Below are 21883 nucleotides of genomic sequence, written 5' to 3' on the forward strand. Positions count from 1 at the left end.
GCCAGGAAGAAATGAAACATGACTAATATAGACACTGCAGGCTGGCCTCTGATCAGCAGAGACGAGGGAGAGAGGAGGATGGATAGGGGAGAAGATAAATGTGAGATGAACGAGGTGAAGTCATTTGAGGTTTAGGAGAGGAGGAAGACGCGTGTCTTTGTCACGACGTGTGCAACATGTTAAATGTGATTATTAAGGATGCTGGCTGAGATCAAGTAGGAGTAGAGGTGACTTGGTGCTTTAAGTGTGTAAAGTCCAAAGATGTGAAAAAGTCTCAGGGTCCTGAAAGTTTACAGTCAGCTGCACAGAGAAGGAATGCACGTATCCAGTCAATCAGAGCAAGAAGGGAAAAATGTTACTACTTAATGCACACCTGGGGTCTCATGAAAATTCAGTAGGTATATCTTATATATGTACAACTTATATCATGTACAACTACAAAGACTTGCATGGAATTCCTACCAAAACATGGTGTACGCCAAACCCCAGAGACTGGAGTAACTGGAGCACAAAAACACTCAAATGTATCAAAGTGTGTGTAGGCATGGATCCACCCAAGTTCCGTTTGTACAGCCAACTGAACGTGGATTTGAACATGGAACCAAACTCCTCTTCCATCTGCATCAGACGCTCAAACTTACAATTATGCTTTACAACGCTTTACAATTATGCCTCACATTCACCCCGATGTCAGGGTGCTGCCATACGCGCTCACTACAAGGCGCTCACTACACACCGGGAGCAATAGGGGATTAAAGGCCTTGCCCAAGGGCCCTTAGTGATTTTCCAGTCAGGCGGGGATTTGAACCCAGGATCTTCTGGTCTCAAGCCCAACACCTTAACCACTAGACCATCACCTCCCCTTGATGTCATCAGTAATGTACTGTAATGTAATGTACCAGATGTCATCAGGTACATTACATTCCAACATTAAAGCACCATTTGCAGTGAGAGCCGGGTTCCATGTGATCGGCGCTATTGACTGCACACATATTCACATCATACGTGATGAGCGAATGTGCATCAGGCTAGTGGCTGGCATGGTGCACGATGGCAGCTGCTTGCTGTGTAAATAGTGTATTTATGTAATTGATTCAATTGTAAACCAGTTCTGCCACATATGGGAACGTGTGCATTCAAATATGTTATTTATTGTTGTTATTAATGTCTTTTTTTATTGATGGTGAGAGTTGCAGAACTTCTTAACAGGCTTCCTGTGCTCAGTATTTGTCAATAAATGTTTGTATAAGTTGTGAATGTCACACTGTCAGTGGAGGTGTGCCTCACCTTCTAAACTCACAGTGTGTTGGCCTCACATACACACACACACACACACACACACACACACACACACGCTTCGTAGTGCCCACAAATATCTTCCCAAGTTTTAGGAGGAAATCCATGAAATAAGCTAGAGTTGGTGGTTGCAAGGAAAACCTGCACCCTCTCGGCCTTTCTGGAATCAGTTGAAGACCTCTGATATAGAGTAATCAATAATCAGCAGCAGAGGTAGGACAAAGTCACTGTCATGTCATTCTCAAGTCATCAATCTGAAAGTCCCAAGTCAAGTCTCAAGTCAGCTTGCAAACAATTGGTGGTCATTATGACTTGAGACTTGACTTGGGACTTGAGAGTGACTTTATGGTGACTTTGTCCCACCTCTGATCAGCAGTAAGAATCATTATGTGAGATTACAAATACTATGGTTTTAGTCAAACTCACTGAGATGGAAAATTTGATCCATAATTGTGGACCATGTTAATTTATTTCAAAAGTATACTTATTAATATCTGAATGTCCTAAACTAGCTCTGTATAAGTCTAAGGAGCAGGGGGAATCAAACTTAAACATCACACCTGAAGTCCTCCTTTGGTAAGAGTTATATCTGGACGGTTTACTTGCCACTATTCATGCACAGTACAGGCTTGTCCACTATAATTTCCTCCATCAGTTGTATTTGAATCCACTGAAAATTCACGAGTCTAAACCTGATCAATCTGATATCAATCTGATGTTTCTGATGTGCTGCAGATGCCTCTACTGGTGGTTGGCTCTCACTGCGGTATTGTATCACTTCCTGTTCCGGAGCACAGCGGTGTTTTTCTGTATCTGTTAGCTGTTTAATCTGCGCAGTTAGATTGATCTAGTTATCTAGATTACGATTTGTTTCCCAGTGTAATCTTTACGTGCCTTAACTAAAGCACTCCTTCTGCTGAATCACCTCTAAATTATTTACACATTATTCACTTTGCGTGTTTTTAGGAATCCGCTAGCTTAGCATAGCTACTAGCTCTTAGCTGATTTAGCATGGCAGCTTCTCCTGTCTCTCCCGCACTTTTCTGCTCTGGGTGTGAAATGTTTAGTTATTCCTCGGCCTCCTTTAGCAGTAATGGTACTTGTAATAAGTGTAGCTTATTCGTAGTTTTGGAGGCCAGGCTGGGCGAATTGGAGACTCGGCTCCGCACCGTGGAAAATTCTACAGCTAGCCAGGCCCCAGTAATCGGTGCGGACCAAGGTAGCTTAGCCGCCGTTAGTTCCCCCCTGGCAGATCCCGAGCAGCCGGGAAAGCAGGCTGACTGGGTGACTATGAGGAGGAAGCGTAGCCCTAAACAGAAGCCCCGTGTACACCGCCAACCCGTTCACATCTCTAACCGTTTTTCCCCACTCGACGACACACCCGCCGAGGATCAAACTCTGGTTATTGGCGACTCTGTTTTGAGAAATGTGAAGTTAGCGACACCAGCAACCATAGTCAATTGTCTTCCGGGGGCCAGAGCAGGCGACATTGAAGGAAATTTGAAACTGCTGGCTAAGGCTAAGCGTAAATTTGGTAAGATTGTAATTCACGTCGGCAGTAATGACACCCGGTTACGCCAATCGGAGGTCACTAAAATTAACATTAAATCGGTGTGTAACTTTGCAAAAACAATATCGGACTCTGTAGTTTTCTCTGGGCCCCTCCCCAATCGGACCGGGAGTGACATGTTTAGCCGCATGTTCTCCTTGAATTGCTGGCTGTCTGAGTGATGTCCAAAGAATGAGGTGGGCTTCATAGATAATTGGCAAAGCTTCTGGGGAAAACCTGGTCTTGTTAGGAGAGACGGCATCCATCCCACTTTGGATGGAGCAGCTCTCATTTCTAGAAATCTGGCCAATTTTCTTAAATCCTCCAAACCGTGACTATCCAGGGTTGGGACCAGGAAGCAGAGTTGTAGTCTTACACACCTCTCTGCAGCTTCTCTCCCCCTGCCATCCCCTCATTACCCCATCCCCGTAGAGACGGTGCCTGCTCCCAGACTACCAATAACCAGCAAAAATCTATTTAAGCATAAAAATTCAAAAAGAAAAAATAATATAGCACCTTCAACTGCACCACAGACTAAAACAGTTAAATGTGGTCTATTAAACATTAGGTCTCTCTCTTCTAAGTCCCTGTTGGTAAATGATATAATAATTGATCAACATATTGATTTATTCTGCCTTACAGAAACCTGGTTACAGCAGGATGAATATGTTAGTTTAAATGAGTCAACACCCCCGAGTCACACTAACTGTCAGAATGCTCGTAGCACGGGCCGGGGCGGAGGATTAGCAGCAATCTTCCATTCCAGCTTATTAATTAATCAAAAACCCAGACAGAGCTTTAATTCATTTGAAAGCTTGTCTCTTAGTCTTGTCCATCCAAATTGGAAGTCTCAAAAACCAGTTTTATTTGTTATTATCTATCGTCCACCTGGTCGTTACTGTGAGTTTCTCTGTGAATTTTCAGACCTTTTGTCTGACTTAGTGCTTAGCTCAGATAAGATAATTATAGTGGGCGATTTTAACATCCACACAGATGCTGAGAATGACAGCCTCAACACTGCATTTAATCTATTATTAGACTCTATTGGCTTTGCTCAAAAAGTAAATGAGTCCACCCACCACTTTAATCATATCTTAGATCTTGTTCTGACTTATGGTATGGAAATAGAAGACTTAACAGTATTCCCTGAAAACTCCCTTCTGTCTGATCATTTCTTAATAACATTTACATTTACTCTGATGGACTACCCAGCAGTGGGGAATACGTTTCATTACACTAGAAGTCTTTCAGAAAGCGCTGTAACTAGGTTTAAGGATATGATTCCTTCTTTATGTTCTCTAATGCCATATACCAACACAGTGCAGAGTAGCTACCTAAACTCTGTAAGGGAGATAGAGTATCTCATCAATAGTTTTACATCCTCATTGAAGACAACTTTGGATGCTGTAGCTCCTCTGAAAAAGAGAGCTTTAAATCAGAAGTGTCTGACTCCGTGGTATAACTCACAAACTCGTAGCTTAAAGCAGATAACCCGTAAGTTGGAGAGGAAATGGCGTCTCACTAATTTAGAAGATCTTCACTTAGCCTGGAAAAAGAGTCTGTTGCTCTATAAAAAAGCCCTCCGTAAAGCTAGGACATCTTTCTACTCATCACTAACTGAAGAAAATAAGAACAACGCCAGGTTTCTTTTCAGCACTGTAGCCAGGCTGACAAAGAGTCAGAGCTCTATTGAGCTGAATATTCCATTAACTTTAACTAGTAATGACTTCATGACTTTCTTTCTAACAAAATTTTAACTATTAGAGAAAAAATTACTCATAACCATCCCAAAGACGTATCGTTATCTTTGGCTGCTTTCAGTGATGCCGGTATTTGGTTAGACTCTTTCTCTCCGATTGTTCTGTCTGAGTTATTTTCATTAGTTACTTCATCCAAACCATCAACATGTTTATTAGACCCCATTCCTACCAGGCTGCTCAAGGAAGCCCTACCGTTATTTAATGCTTTGATCTTAAATATGATCAATCTATCTTTGTTAGTTGGCTATGTACCACAGGCTTTTAAGGTGGCAGTAATTAAACCATTACTTAAAAAGCCATCACTTGACCCAGCTATCTTAGCTAATTATAGGCCAATCTCCAACCTTCCTTTTCTCTCAAAAATTCTTGAAAGGGTAGTTGTAAAACAGCTAACTGATCATCTGCAGAGGAATGGTCTATTTGAAGAGTTTCAGTCAGGTTTAGAATTCATCATAGTACAGAAACAGCATTAGTGAAGGTTACAAATGATCTTCTTATGGCCTCGGACAGTGGACTCATCTCTGTGCTTGTTCTGTTAGACCTCAGTGCTGCTTTTGATACTGTTGACCATAAAATTTTATTACAGAGATTAGAGCATGCCATAGGTATTAAAGGCACTGCGCTGCGGTGGTTTGAATCATATTTGTCTAATAGATTACAATTTGTTCATGTAAATGGGGAATCTTCTTCACAGACTAAAGTTAATTATGGAGTTCCACAAGGTTCTGTGCTAGGACCAATTTTATTCACTTTATACATGCTTCCCCTAGGCAGTATTATTAGATGGTATTGCTTAAATTTTCATTGTTACGCAGATGATACCCAGCTTTATCTATCCATGAAGCCAGAGGACACACACCAATTAGCTAAACTGCAGGATTGTCTTACAGACATAAAGACATGGATGACCTCTAATTTCCTGCTTTTAAACTCAGATAAAACTGAAGTTATTGTACTTGGCCCCACAAATCTTAGAAACATGGTGTCTAACCAGATCCTTACTCTGGATGGCATTACCCTGACCTCTAGTAATACTGTGAGAAATCTTGGAGTCATTTTTGATCAGGATATGTCATTCAAAGCGCATATTAAACAAATATGTAGGACTGCTTTTTTGCATTTACGCAATATCTCTAAAATCAGAAAGGTCTTGTCTCAGAGTGATGCTGAAAAACTAATTCATGCATTTATTTCCTCTAATTAATTCAATTAATTCAAAATGCTGCAGCTAGAGTACTGACGGGGACTAGAAGGAGAGAGCATATCTCACCCATATTGGCCTCTCTTCATTGGCTTCCTGTTAATTCTAGAATAGAATTTAAAATTCTTCTTCTTACTTATAAGGTTTTGAATAATCAGGTCCCATCTTATCTTAGGGACCTCGTAGTACCATATCACCCCAATAGAGCGCTTCGCTCTCAGACTGCAGGCTTACTTGTAGTTCCTAGGGTTTGTAAGAGTAGAATGGGAGGCAGAGCCTTCAGCTTTCAGGCTCCTCTCCTGTGGAACCAGCTCCCAATTCAGATCAGGGAGACAGACACCCTCTCTACTTTTAAGATTAGGCTTAAAACTTTCCTTTTTGCTAAAGCTTATAGTTAGGGCTGGATCAGGTGACCCTGAACCATCCCTTAGTTATGCTGCTATAGACGTAGACTGCTGGGGGGTTCCCATGATGCACTGTTTCTTTCTCTTTTTGCTCTGTATGCACCACTCTGCATTTAATCATTAGTGATCGATCTCTGCTCCCCTCCACACCATGTCTTTTTCCTGGTTCTCTCCCTCAGCCCCAACCAGTCCCAGCAGAAGACTGCCCCTCCCTGAGCCTGGTTCTGCTGGAGGTTTCTTCCTGTTAAAAGGGAGTTTTTCCTTCCCACTGTAGCCAAGTGCTTGCTCACAGGGGGTCGTTTTGACCGTTGGGGTTTTACATAATTATTGTATGGCCTTGCCTTACAATATAAAGCGCCTTGGGGCAACTGTTTGTTGTGATTTGGCGCTATATAAAAAAATTGATTGATTGATTGATTGATTGAAGGTGAAAATTTTTGGATTGAGCTTTGTGATCTCTTCACTAGGATTACTCACATTGCATTATCTGTTGATCCAGAATTTTGCTTGCTAGGGAACTTTATGAAAATTGATAAACCACTTAAATAAATAAATAAATAAATAAATAAATAAATAAATAAATAAATGCATTTTGGAAGTAGCCCTGGCAGTGCCCAGAAAATCTGTCAGTCACCTGGAAGTCTGACTCCCATCTATCCATAACTAAATGGTATTTTAGAAATCAATAACGGCATACCTTTGCAAAATATGACATATAACATTAGAAAGGGAGATAAATCGTTTATTAAAATTTGGCAGCCCTATGTAGATTATGTAGATAATGTGATATTGGAATGTGACTGACCTTGGGACATTTTATATTTACTTTGAATTAATGGAGCATCCTTTTAGGGATGGGGGGGGGGGGGGTGTTGTTCATTGTTTCTTGTATAAAATGGAAAACAAAGTATTCCAAAAAAATAAATATCAAGGCATGTGTGAAGCGAGAAGCAGCATCGGACAGCAGGACGATATTCTCTGTAGTTGCTGTGTGCCGCTTCAGGAGAAGTAAAATCAGCGGGATGCAGTTGAGTTGTGCATTCCTGTGATATCGTATTTTCTCCATAAATGTCCAAAGAAGTTAACACTTACAAATCTGCTCCCTTTTAGGAAATGAGACTAAATTGCAGACCTGTAAAATAAACATTACCAGATCTTCCAGCAAACATAATATAACAGTGTGCATAAATCAACTGAGCGTAATGGTCCTAAATCTATGCAATAATTTCTGCAGTAATGTGAGAGCAGCAGTGCATAGAGATGCAAGCAGGGAACATGCAACAAAACAATATTACATGCTGTGCTCACAACAAACTCATTATCCCGAGGCTGAATTAGCCCTTAATATACTGTTGGACATTTGTTTAACAGATTAATTGAATGGCCGAGTTTGTCCTCATTGCATTGCTGTGACCAATGCTGAAGATGACAACAACAATCAAGCATTAGATGCTCTTTCAGATGGTTAATTCATTTTTACATGTGACTGATTACCTGCATACACTGCAATCATTAATGCAATGCATTGCCATTAATTTTCTGAAGTCTGATTTCTTGTTTTCCATTTATGTTGTCACAGAATAACATCGGGCAGAATTGCAGAGCCATTTCCCCCCAGAACTATAATTTTAATGGTTGATCAATAAACCATTATGAAGTCTTTTTTTTTTCTATCCACCATGTTTAAATCAGCTACATCTGAAAAAAAAAAAAAAAAAAACAACAAAAACCCATCTGTAATTTGATCAGTTTATTGTATGTAATTAATATGTTTTATGGATTTAAATGACTGTCATCTTTTTACAGCAATTGTTAGGCAAATATTGCCTTCATATTTGAAGTGTCATGCACTCTCATTTTCTAGCTCCATTCCCTTCCATGCATTTTCAACCCTCTGTGTCTCCTCAGGAAGAAAAACCCATTCAGTGTGCAGTGGAGGTTAGGGAGATAGTCAAGAATGAAAGCACGCATGAGCCTGTGTGTGTGATTATGAATGCGTGTTTTTCTGTAAAGGTGAGAAGCAAAGAGGAGAAACAGGTAAGAGAGAGAGAGAGAGAGAGAGTAACAGAGCTTGTCAGCCACCACGGGTCATGAAAAATGCATGGACGACGTTGTGGTGTCAGATTGCTGGAGCGAAAGCTGGAAAGAAAAAGCACAGACGGGGTTTTCGTAACCTTCCAGCCCTCGCTGTCTATGGGCTCACTCACCCGGCTAACCTCTACCTTTCAGAAGTTACAGCTTACTTCATTAGTGCTGTTTGGCTCACACGTGCCTGCGCATTTACATGTACATCCCTTTACAGTTTGCAGCATCATGCAAATATAGATTTTTCCTCAATTATGAAAAAGCCTCAGAGAAACCTGTGGTATGCTTTTTCTCTGGCCAAAATGTTTCTGAATTGCAAATTTGTTTGTTCAATGGGGAATGCCCCTCTCCATACACTTTTATGGTTGTGATACAATCCTGATGAAATTAAGTGTGCACAGACCAATACTGATTTGAAATTCGGTGTTACATTTTAGGGAATGGGTCATTCTGGACTCCATAATTTGTACATCTGTGAGAAAAAAAAAGTGTGTGTTTTTAAAGTTAACCTTTAGGGTCCCTTCACACATTGTGCGAAGTCTGGACAGCCTTTGGACGAAAATAGCGAAACACTGCGAAACAGTTAGTGCACAAAACATCGCGCACAAAACATTACTCACAAAACATTGTTCACAAAACATTGCGTTGATGGGCAGGTGTGCACAAACATGCTGCGAGAGTTCGTGCACGCGCTGGTGTCCATCGAGCAGGAACAGTGCTAGGTGCAGCACATGGTGCCACTTATGTGGAAGAAATAAAAACCAGCAGGTATGTGTGGAACCACATTGCGCCCCTTATGTGGAATAACTACAAAACAGCCAGTACCTGTGGGACCACATCGTGCTGCTTATGTGAAATAAAAAAAAATTTAAAAAACACACACACCACTCAGGATGCAAACTTGCACCTTTCAAAAGCTCTGACTGCCAGTCAGAGACTTTACCACTGAGCTATGGAGCTGTTCTTTGAAAGCTGCAGGAAGCTGCCTCATATCAGGAAGGACATGGAAGTATTACAAAAAACACCGAGCAATCAAGCGAGCAATACAAATATGATCTGTCTTTTCCTCTGTAGATGACCCATGGTCACAGATATACAGTCATGAAATGACATGAATGAGAAGCAGTGTGCTCTGATCATGTACACATCTACTGGTCACGTGCGTCCAGTCAGCCGCGCACGTGTTCTGCCAGACACGCATGTCTTGTAGACAGCACACCACAGCCCAGACACTGTGTCATGTGGAACAGAGCTCACATGGGTGATGTGACGGTCAGATCACCCACTGTGTGTTTTGATCTGACCATCCGTTTCAACGTGGGGGCTGTCAGTGTCCGCTGCATGTGCACTCGCTTGCTGCAGCTTGTCGCCACACTATATATGTTTTTATTTATGTCCATGTAAATACAGCAATCAGACACACATGCCTCACATTGGACAGTTGTTAGTCCATGACTGTCCAAAGACAGTAGCTGTTGTCCAGCTGGAATGTTCAGAATGACAGCTCACCACAGCTGCTTCTCTCAGAAGCCATGCTTCCCATGAGTGGAGCGCACACACCCACAAGTTAGTGTGTGTGCTTGCAAAGTCACACTCTTGGAGAATTTAGACAAATTTCACAGCAGTACGACAGTGATTGTCTGCAGTCTCTTGTCGTGCCAAGAGTGAGATGGGCCACACATTTTCTAAGTACCAAATGAACGGTGTTAGGTGTTTTTGTGTGTCACCTGGAATTTGGTCGACACCTGCCGCGAGAGGGTGTGATGGGTTTGCACAGCACACACTGTCTTTCAGGCGCTTCTGTGCGCAAATAGTTGTAGCAACAGGTGCAGGAGGCGTTGGCGACAGGGACAACATTACACGGTTTGCACACGAAGTGTGCATTTCGTCCAAACTTTACACTATGTGTGAAGGGGCCCTTATGGTTCTTCAAAGATTGCTGGTTCAAGTTTCTAGATTACACAATGTAATATAATGGTAGGTTTAGTTTTTTCTGTGTTTAAACTACTACAGTGACAGTCAGTGATGCCGGTACTCTAATCTGACCACTTTTTTTTAGTAACGAGTAATCTAACGCGTTAATCTTTCCAAATCAGTAATCAGATTAAAGTTACTTCTCCATGTCACTGTGCGTTACTATTATTTTTCATTGTGGGTCGATAGCAGCATTAAACTTGGTCCGTGGGCAGGAGGTCGGGGTTCGATTGAACTGCCCACTTTAAGCAAGCTGTGAGCTTTTCATCCACGGTTTTTTGCAGCTGCTCGACTCGTCCTCACCTCTTAAAGCGCGGTGATCAGCACACCTGCACTGAGCTTTACAAAGACATTTTTATACTTTTTCCCCTCCTTTATTTAGAATTCTGAGCTGAGCCGCTCCGTATTGTCTCGTTAAAAACAGCTGATCCTCCGCGACGCGTCAACAACTAACACTATTTTCCACTCAAATGCACCTAAACTCTCTTTCTGAGGACCACATGATGTGAAAACGCAATAAAACTTTCTTACCTGTAAATCTGGTCCTGTTTTCTACATAAATAAATGTTATCCATTCTTTGTGCTCAAACGCCAAAGCAGGGGCGAATCCAGATGGAATGGGGGCGTGGGGCAGGGATGTGCCCCCCTCCCCCACAACACCCCTAGATTAAAGGTCCAGTTTTGAAGCCGTTTTTTTACTACAACTACTAATATTGCTTAAAATAATAATAATTTTGACAAGTAAAATGTTTAGAGAGTTAGAATTTAATAGTTACATTTCTAAACAATGTAGGTTTGAAATTGCAGGTTTTACTGTTACAGTGCTGTCAACAGTTAAATATGAGGTCAAGAAAGAGGTTTTTATTTTACTTTTTATAAAACAAGTATTTATTTTCATTGAAGTCAAGAAAGGGTGACTATAAAGTGAGTTGTTGTCGGCAGCTGTGGAAAGTAACTAAAAAGTAACTAGTAATCTAACTTAGTTACTTTTACAATTGAGTAATCAGTAAAGTAACTAAGTTACTTTTTCAAGGAGTAATCAGTAATCAGTAATTGGATTACTTTTTCAAAGTAACTGTGGCAACACTGGTGACAGTACAGTACGAGATCTGAATGCTGATTTGAAACAGGTTTTATGCCAGGCGCCATTCTTAAAGCTCCTTCACACATAACACAACACTGGGTGAAAGAAGCAGAAACCGGAAGAAAATCCACGAACAACAAACAAAATGGCGAACTGCAAAACATTCCACCTGCTATAGGGAGGGACACGTGGTCGGACAGGTATGCACGATACCGTGGCGACGGTTTTGTGTACGCTCGTGTTTGCGCACATGAACACAGTGCAAGTACGTGGAAAGTCACGCACACAGCAGTGGAGCAAAAAAAATTTAAAAACACCACAATTTATAATACTTAATTCCTGTTATGAAGAGCAGACTTAGCCACTGCCTTATGGTTCTTCAAAGATTGCTGGTTCAAGTTTCTAGATTACACAATGTAATATAATGGTAGGTTTAGTTTTTTCTGTGTTTAAACTACTACAGTGACAGTACAGTACCAGATCTGAATGCTGATTTGAAACAGGTTTTATGCCAGGCGCCATTCTTAAAGCTCCTTCACACATAACACAACACTGGGTGAAAGAAGCAGAAACCGGAAGAAAATCCACGAACAACAAACAAAATGGCGAACCGCAAAACATTCCACCTGCTATAGGGAGGGACACGTGGTCGGACAGGTATGCACGATACCGTGGCGACGGTTTTGTGTACGCTCGTGTTTGCGCACATGAACACAGTGCAAGCACGTGGAAAGTCACGCACACAGCAGTGGAGCAAAAAAAAATTAAAAACACCACAATTTATAATACTTAATTCCTGTTATGAAGAGCAGACTTAGCCACTGCCTAGATGTACATCAGGAAGTAATGAAATGATGTGAATTACTGTTCTCCCTTTAATTTTTTACACGAATTACCTGATGCACTCATCTCATGAAGAGCCGGCCGGCTCCCATCTCATGAAGAGCCAGCCGGCTCCCATCTCATGAAGAGCCGGGCTCTCGCGTGGTGAACACATCAGCCAGCATGGCGTGTCAAGCGTGCAGTGATCCGCTGCAGCTTGGGACTCCGATGAGGGCGGTCGCATCTACTCCACTCTCCCTTATCTCTGTTCTCTGCCTTTAACCTTCAAGTCCCTACTTCACCAGACTGTGAATTCCTCAAATTATATTGGATTCTGGATCTATTGGACTACTATTTGATTAACCGTGGAATTGATCAGCTGGTCTCTGAACACTATTGACACCATTTTTCTACAAGAAGGTCATGACTGGGGGATCCTACCTGCCCAGATGGAACGTATCCTGCGGGATGTCCTCGACTCCAGGGGGTCTTGGCGTGTTGCATGCTTGGCACCTTCCTCCGTTGAGGACGTCGAGGATTTATTCATTTTTGGTCTCATGGTAGCAGGGCTGGTACTTTTTGGCTTATGTGCTGGCCTGGTCTACCAGAAAATTGGCAAGACGGAGGCATCAAGAACCACGGCCCCTCGCTTGTCCGTCATGATTAACGAGGTTGGCAAGGCAGTGCATTCTCAGACTGCGATGACTCTTGAACTCGGACGCAAATTGGATGACATCTGGGAGCAGATGCGTGCCTTGCAGTTGAAGCTGAAGATTTCAGAGGCCGGTGAATATTCTTAATTCATAATTGGGAATATTCTTAATTCATAATTGGGATTTGGTTGTGCAAGTGAAACTGTTAAAAAGTGTTTATCACTGCTGTAACCATAACATTACAGCTTGTCAAGCCTGAAGGTCAAATTGCACGACTATTTTTCCTCCAGAGGGATGTGTTTCGGCCTGGGGAACATTGGCCGTTTCTTATCTCATCTCACAAAGTCAATAAACTGCTTTGCACAGGACTGAAGCATGTTCCATTCCCTTCCCCCACCCCCCTCCTTCCCCCATCAACACCTCCGATTTCCGGCACCCGCTAACGTCATTCCCTCCCCCTTCAGCGGGGGCAGTGCAGTTTTCACTGCAGCCCACGTCCCCCCCCCAAGCTGATGGCGGTGCATCTCAGGGTTGCTGCGTGGCCTTCACCTACTTGCCTCAATTCGGATAAAGGACTTCTTCAAACTTAGTGCACATAAACAATGTCAAATGTGTATGTGTTACCTTTAATTCTGATGTGTGCCATTATTACAGTAAACAAGTAACAATTGTGGACAAATTGCTGTCTGAGGTAACTGGAGTGTAAACGTAATTTCTCCATTGTGAGATTCAATTTCGATTTCAATTTATTTTCATTTGGAAAGCCGCCCAATCACAACAAAGTTGCCTCAAAGCACTTCACACAGGCAAGGTCTAACCTTACCAACCCCCAGAGCAACAGTGGTAAGGAAAAACTCCCTCTGAGGAAGAAACCTCAAGCAGACCAGACTCAAAGGGGTGACCCTCTGCTTGGGCCATGCTACAAACATAAATTACAGAACAATTCACAGAACAATTCACGGACAAATATACAAGAAATGCTATTGGCGCACAGGACAGGAGGATCGCCAACACGAATATAACTCCCATCTCTGGATGGAGCTGCACCTTAAACAGAGAGAAAAAACAGAATCAGGCATCAGAAAGACAAAAAATACTGTATAATTTGCCAGCATTAAACAACAAGAAAAACAGAGAAATACTAAGGTGATCACCGGCCACTAGCCCTAAACCTCACTAAAAGACCCAGAATTTAGGCAAGGTTGAGGCCGCAGCCTGCTCCAATTACTAATAAATGTATTAAAAGAGTAAAAAGTGTAAAACAAAACTGTACTAGTATGCTAGCCATATGAAAGGGAAAATAAGTGCATCTTAAGTCTGGAGTTGAAAATCTCCACAGAATCTGACTGTTTTATTGATGCAGGGCGATCATTCCACAGAACAGGGGCACAATAAGAGAAAGCTCTGTGACCCGCAGACTTCTTATTCACCTTAGGGACACAAAGTAGTCCTGCACCCTGAGAACGTAAAGCCTGGCCTGTACGTAAGGTTTCATTAGGTCAGCTAGGTAGGGAGGTGCCAGTCTATGAATCATTTTATAAGTTAGTAGCAGAACCTTAAAATCTGATCTCACTGGGACAGGAAGCCAGTGAAGGGATGCCAAAATGGGTGTAATGTGGTCGAACTTTCTGCTTTGTGTCAAAAGTCTGGCTGCAGCATTTTGAACCAATTGGAGACCCCTAATGCTAGACTGCGGTAAACCAGAAAATAGAACATTGCAGTAGTCCAATCTAGAAGAGATAAATGCATGGATCAGGGTCTCAGCATCAGCCATAGACAGGATGGGACGAATCTTCGCTATATTTCGCAGGTGGAAGAAAGCAGTCCTAGCAATATTTCTAATGTGGAGGCCAAAGGACAACGAAGGATCAAAAATTACCCCAAGGTTCCTCACTTTGTCAGTGTGATGTATGACACACAAGCCGAGGCTGAGCGTTAACTGGTCAAATTGATGCCAATGTCTCACTGAACCAAGAACCATCATTTCAGTCTTAGAGTTTAAAAGTAGGAAGTTTCTAGACATCCAACTTCTCACTGCTGCAAGGCAATCTTCTAAGGATTTTATGTGAATGCGATTACCAGCAGTTATCGGCATGTATAACTGAGTATCATCTGCATAGCAGTGAAAGGTAATCCCAAAACGCCGCAATATGTGCCCAAGGGGTGCTATATAAAGGGAGAAAAGGAGGGGGCCTAAGACAGACCCCTGTGGAACCCCAAATTTCATGTCACTAAGGTTAGAGGTAGTGTTACTGTACAAAACACAGTGAGAACAACTGGTCAAGTATGACGTCAGCCATGCAAGGGCACTCCCAGTAATCCCAAAATGATTTTCCAGCCTATAAAATAGAATATGATGATCCACTGTATTAACTGCAGCACTGAGATCTAACAGCAACAGAATCATAGTGGTGTCTGAATCCATTGTAAGTAGAAGATCATTCACCACTTTAGTGAGAGCCGTCTCTATGGAGTGATATTTTCTAAAAGCAGGCTGCAGTGGCTCAAAGAGATTATTCTCAGTAAGATAGTCTACGAGCTGCCGTGACACCACTTTTTCCAGAATTTTAGAGAAAAATGATAGATTTGATATCGGCCAATAGTTTGTCAATACACTAGGGTCAAGATTAGGTTTCTTAAGTAATGCTTTAATCATTGCAGATTTGAAACATTCAGGAACAGATCCAGAAGTTAAAGAAAGATTAATAATTTCCAGCACAGTCGGCCCAAGAGTGGGCCACAGGTCCTTAAACAGTTTTGTTGGTATAGGATCAAATAAACAGGTTGTGCTTTTTGTTGACATTACGAGTTTTGTCAGCATGCCTAGTGAAATACTATCAAATTCTGTAAATCTAGGTAATACCTCAGTAGTGGCGCCCACCTCAGTAGCAGAGTGTAGTGCCTGGGTTAAGGCATGTCGGGATATGTTTAACCTGATGTCTTCTATTTTCTTCCCAAAGTAATCCAGGAAATCTTGTGCTGTAAAAGGAGAGAGAACTACAGGTGGTTGTCCATGCATAAGTGCTGCCACCATGTTGAACAAGAACTTTGAGTTATGCTTGTTTTTGTTGATCAAATCAGAGTAGTAAGTCCGCTTTGTAGCCAATAATGCATGCTTATAGTCTAAGATAGCATCACGCCACGCAAGGTGCAATACTTCTAATTTTGAACGACGCCATTTCCGTTCTAGACCTCTTACTTTATGCTTGAGGTCACGCAGATAATCACTGAACCAAGGTGACTGTGATTTGGGGGAGCGCGGTTTTAACACAGGTGGTGCAATCCTGTCGAGTGTAGTTTTGAGCACTGAGTTTAAACTATCCACAAGTCTGTCTACTGACTGGGTATTTGTCAAATGTGAAGCTAAGACATCAGGCAGTCTAGCTTCAAGTTCAGTCTTAGTTGAGGAGTTGATGCATCGCCATAATGATATATAAGGTTGTTGTTCCACTAAACACGGCAACGAAACGATAAACTTAATAAGTGAATGATCAGACACCACTGATGTAAGAGGCATGATGTCAGTATTCCTGACAGCAATACCATGTGCGAGAACCAGATCCAGGGTATTTCCACTAATGTGCGTCGAATCCCGAATGCATTGCTGAAATCCTAATGCATCCACAATTTCCATAAATGATTTGCAGAGGGGATCAGAAGGCTTGTTTATATGAATGTTAAAGTCACCAATGATCAGAATGTTATCTACACTAGTTGACAAGTTAGAGATGAATGCACCAAATTCATCTAAGAATTCAGAATATGGACCAGGAGGCCTATATACAGTGACAAAGTAGTACGACTGATTTTTATTCTTCTGACCTTGGCAATGTGTAATATCCTGAGCAGAGCGGAGAATCAGATGCTCAAACAAGTGATATTTGTAACCCCCAACAGCTAATAAGCTAAACCTAGATTTATAAATAAGAGCAACACCTCAAGATCGGGAACTGCCTAAGCGAGAACGTGGCAACACCCCACACCATGGAACCCGTGGCCCCCAAACCCACAGCAGCCATCTGTCCTCTGTGCCAGACTCCCGCACCCCCCCCCCCAATGAACCGCAGGACCCTGGGCCCCACGAGTCCCAGAGCAGGGCCCCAAGACCACGGCAGAACCAGCGAGGCAGACCCCCCACCCCAGGCCACAGACCTCCACAGCCATACAGGGCCAACCAAACCACACATGTCACACTCACCCTACCTACCAACGCCATCATAATTGTTATGGTTAACTCCCTTGTTGTGTGCGACCCCCTAAGTGAGCAAAGATAGTGTTGCATTAAAAGCAGGGCAGGAGATGGCATTTGGCAGACTGCCGTGGGAGGCTGCGGTACACTGTTGCACCGCAGCCTGCCCTGCAAACCCACCACTGCCTGTGGCCCCTACTCTTAAAATTGAGTGTGTTGACTAATTGTGTTGAAATATAATGTGTGCATTAAAATGGCAGGGCAGGAGTGGCGGATCAATCCATACCCAACACCTGGCCGCAGAACTATTTGATCCCTATAATGTGCTACCTAAACCCCAGTATGATGTGCATGTGTGTACTGTGCTGGTGAAGTGCATTAAGAGGGTGTGACAGGTGAGGCCCAACCCCAAGCGGCCGGCGGAAGTAGAGGCGCGGTGCAGGGAGCAGGCCACACACCGGCCCCACCGGGCACCGCGGCCCAACTCCAGACCCACGGAGGCACCAGGGAGACTGCGAGATGGAGGGGAGGCAGGCAGCCCGGAGGACACTGGAAACACATGGGAAAGAACAAACCAACAGGGGTGGAAGGGAGCCAGGCAGCCAGAGATGGATGAGCCACCCTGCCCAGTGGCCCCAAGCCAGGGAGGCATGAGATGAAACCCAGGAGAGACAGGGGCAGCCGAGGAGCCAGAGGGAGAAGGTGGGCCCCACAAACCCGGGGGGAGAAGTAGGGGCACGGGGGGCCACGAGAGTTTACATCACACTTGTGTGACACTTTTCACACACAGCCCGAATGTGGTCGCCTGCTGTCTACTATCATGGCAGGAGCGTGAATAGCCCCACCTTTTCTAAGTGCCCGGCGAGCGGTGTTAGAAGTTCGTGTGTGGCACCTGATATTTGGCCGACACCTTCCGTGAAAGGGGTCAAATGGGCACTCATAGGGCATTTGCTGTCTTTCGGCTGCATGTGTGCTCGAATGGTTGTGGTGACAGCTTTACGAGGCATTTGAGGCAGCTCCAATTTTTTGTGAGTGGCATACAATTCCTCCTTCGTGGCACAGTCAACTTCAATCATGTTATGTGTGAAGGGGCCCTAATGCACCACCACATTAGATGGAAAATTGGGCAGAGGTGACATTTGAATCGGGAACCTTCCCATTGCAAAACAAATGCACTAACTGCTTGGCCACCACTGCTGGCTTTCATTGATTTTATGTTTACAGTTTTGATGATTTTATAGAAATGAAGTCTTAACCCCTTAACGCCCATCGTCGCATATATGCTACAATCTCTGACTCAAATATGCAACTTACCAAATTGACCTGTATGCCTGTTGTCGCAAATTTGCAACATACCATCATTATTATCATAACATTATAGCATAAAGTCATTACCAGAATACCCAATATTACTATCTAGTTTTTGTGCAAAAGTGAAATTAATAATCTCAACATTATTTACCATCTACTTAAAGGCAAAAACACACACAAAACATTTTTTTATATACAGCTATATAAATTCGGGCGTTAAGGGGTTAATTTCAAAGGCAATTTTTTACAGTGTAGTTTTGCCTTTGAGCTTCATCTCCAATTCTGCTCAACAAAAAAGAAAGAAGGAAAGGCTTGACCCTGGTGATTAACTACAAAATTTGGTCTTAGTAAGGTTTTACTACCACCAACGAAGTTGAAGTTTTTTGTTTGTTTGTTTGTTTGATTTTGAACAGCTTGGTGCCCACAATTTTTCATATACTATTATGACTTTTTTTTTTTTTTTTTACTGAAGATTCATGTCTTGATAGGCAATGACATCTCTGCCTCTACTGGGGGTTGGCTCTCACTGCGGTATTGTATCACTTCCTGTTCCGGAGCACAGCAGTGTTTTTCTGTATCTGTTAGCTGTTTAATCTGTGCAGTTAGATTGATCTAGTTATCTAGATTACGATTTGTTTCCCAGTGTAATCTTTACGTGCCTTAACTAAAGCACTCCTTCTGCTGAATCACCTCTAAATTATTTACACATTATTCACTTTGCGTGTTTTTAGGAATCCGCTAGCTTAGCATAGCTACTAGCTCTTAGCCGATTTAGCATGGCAGCTTCTCCTGTCTCTCCCGCACTTTTCTGCTCTGGGTGTGAAATGTTTAGTTATTCCTCGGCCTCCTTTAGCAGTAATGGTACTTGTAATAAGTGTAGCTTATTCGTAGCTTTGGAGGCCAGGCTGGGCGAATTGGAGACTCGGCTCCGCACCGTGGAAAATTCTACAGCTAGCCAGGCCCCTGTAGTCGGTGCGAACCAAGGTAGCTTAGCCACCGTTAGTTACCCCCTGGCAGATCCCGAGCAGCCGGGAAAGCAGGCCGACTGGGTGACTGTGAGGAGGAAGCGTAGCCCTAAACAGAAGCCCCGTGTACACCGCCAACCCGTTCACATTTCTAACCGTTTTTCCCCACTCGACGACACACCCGCCGAGGATCAAACTCTGGTTATTGGCGACTCTGTTTTGAGAAATGTGAAGTTAGCGACACCAGCAACCATAGTCAATTGTCTTCCGGGGGCCAGAGCAGGCGACATTGAAGGAAATTTGAAACTGCTGGCTAAGGCTAAGCGTAAATTTGGTAAGATTGTAATTCACGTCGGCAGTAATGACACCCGGTTACGCCAATCGGAGGTCACTAAAATTAACATTAAATCGGTGTGTAACTTTGCAAAAACAATGTCGGACTCTGTAGTTTTCTCTGGCCCCCCCCCCAATCGGACCGGGAGTGACATGTTTAGCCGCATGTTCTCCTAGAATTGCTGGCTGTCTGAGTGGTGTCCAAAAAATGAGGTGGGCTTCATAGATAATTGGCAAAGCTTCTGGGGAAAACCTGGTCTTGTTAGGAGAGACGGCATCCATCCCACTTTGTATGGAGCAGCTCTCATTTCTAGAAATCTGGCCAATTTTCTTAAATCCTCCAAACCGTGACTATCCAGGGTTGGGACCAGGAAGCAGAGTTGTAGTCTTACACACCTCTCTGCAGCTTCTCTCCCCCTGCCATCCCCTCATTACCCCATCCCCGTAGAGACGGTGCCTGCTCCCAGACTACCAATAACCAGCAAAAATCTATTTAAGCATAAAAATTCAAAAAGAAAAAATAATATAGCACCTTCAACTGCACCACAGACTAAAACAGTTAAATGTGGTCTGTTAAACATTAGGTCTCTCTCTTCTAAGTCCCTGTTAGTAAATGATATAATAATTGATCAACATATTGATTTATTCTGCCTTACAGAAACCTGGTTACAGCAGGATGAATATGTTAGTTTAAATGAGTCAACACCCCCGAGTCACACTAACTGTCAGAATGCTCGTAGCACGGGCCGGGGTGGAGGATTAGCAGCAATCTTCCATTCCAGCTTATTAATTAATCAAAAACCCAGACAGAGCTTTAATTCATTTGAAAGCTTGTCTCTTAGTCTTGTCCATCCAAATTGGAAGTCCCAAAAACCAGTTTTATTTGTTATTATCTATCGTCCACCTGGTCGTTACTGTGAGTTTCTCTGTGAATTTTCAGACCTTTTGTCTGACTTAGTGCTTAGCTCAGATAAGATAATTATAGTGGGCGATTTTAACATCCACACAGATGCTGAGAATGACAGCCTCAACACTGCATTTAATCTATTATTAGACTCTATTGGCTTTGCTCAAAAAGTAAATGAGTCCACCCACCACTTTAATCATATCTTAGATCTTGTTCTGACTTATGGTATGGAAATAGAAGACTTAACAGTATTCCCTGAAAACTCCCTTCTGTCTGATCATTTCTTAATAACATTTACATTTACTCTGATGGACTACCCAGCAGTGGGGAATACGTTTCATTACACTAGAAGTCTTTCAGAAAGCGCTGTAACTAGGTTTAAGGATATGATTCCTTCTTTATGTTCTCTAATGCCATATACCAACACAGTGCAGAGTAGCTACCTAAACTCTGTAAGGGAGATAGAGTATCTCGTCAATAGTTTTACATCCTCATTGAAGACAACTTTGGATGCTGTAGCTCCTCTGAAAAAGAGAGCTTTAAATCAGAAGTGTCTGACTCCGTGGTATAACTCACAAACTCGTAGCTTAAAGCAGATAACCCGTAAGTTGGAGAGGAAATGGCGTCTCACTAATTTAGAAGATCTTCACTTAGCCTGGAAAAAGAGTCTGTTGCTCTATAAAAAAGCCCTCCGTAAAGCTAGGACATCTTTCTACTCATCACTAATTGAAGAAAATAAGAACAACCCCAGGTTTCTTTTCAGCACTGTAGCCAGGCTGACAAAGAGTCAGAGCTCTATTGAGCTGAGTATTCCATTAACTTTAACTAGTAATGACTTCATGACTTTCTTTGCTAACAAAATTTTAACTATTAGAGAAAAAATTACTCATAACCATCCCAAAGACGTATCGTTATCTTTGGCTGCTTTCAGTGATGCCGGTATTTGGTTAGACTCTTTCTCTCCGATTGTTCTGTCTGAGTTATTTTCATTAGTTACTTCATCCAAACCATCAACATGTTTATTAGACCCCATTCCTACCAGGCTGCTCAAGGAAGCCCTACCATTATTTAATGCTTCGATCTTAAATTTGATCAATCTATCTTTGTTAGTTGGCTATGTACCACAGGCTTTTAAGGTGGCAGTAATTAAACCATTACTTAAAAAGCCATCACTTGACCCAGCTATCTTAGCTAATTATAGGCCAATCTCCAACCTTCCTTTTCTCTCAAAAATTCTTGAAAGGGTAGTTGTAAAACAGCTAACTGATCATCTGCAGAGGAATGGTCTATTTGAAGATTTTCAGTCAGGTTTTAGAATTCATCATAGTACAGAAACAGCATTAGTGAAGG

The sequence above is a fragment of the Thalassophryne amazonica genome, chromosome 6, assembly GCF_902500255.1.
Source record: "Thalassophryne amazonica chromosome 6, fThaAma1.1, whole genome shotgun sequence".
Lineage (NCBI taxonomy): Eukaryota > Metazoa > Chordata > Actinopteri > Batrachoidiformes > Batrachoididae > Thalassophryne > Thalassophryne amazonica.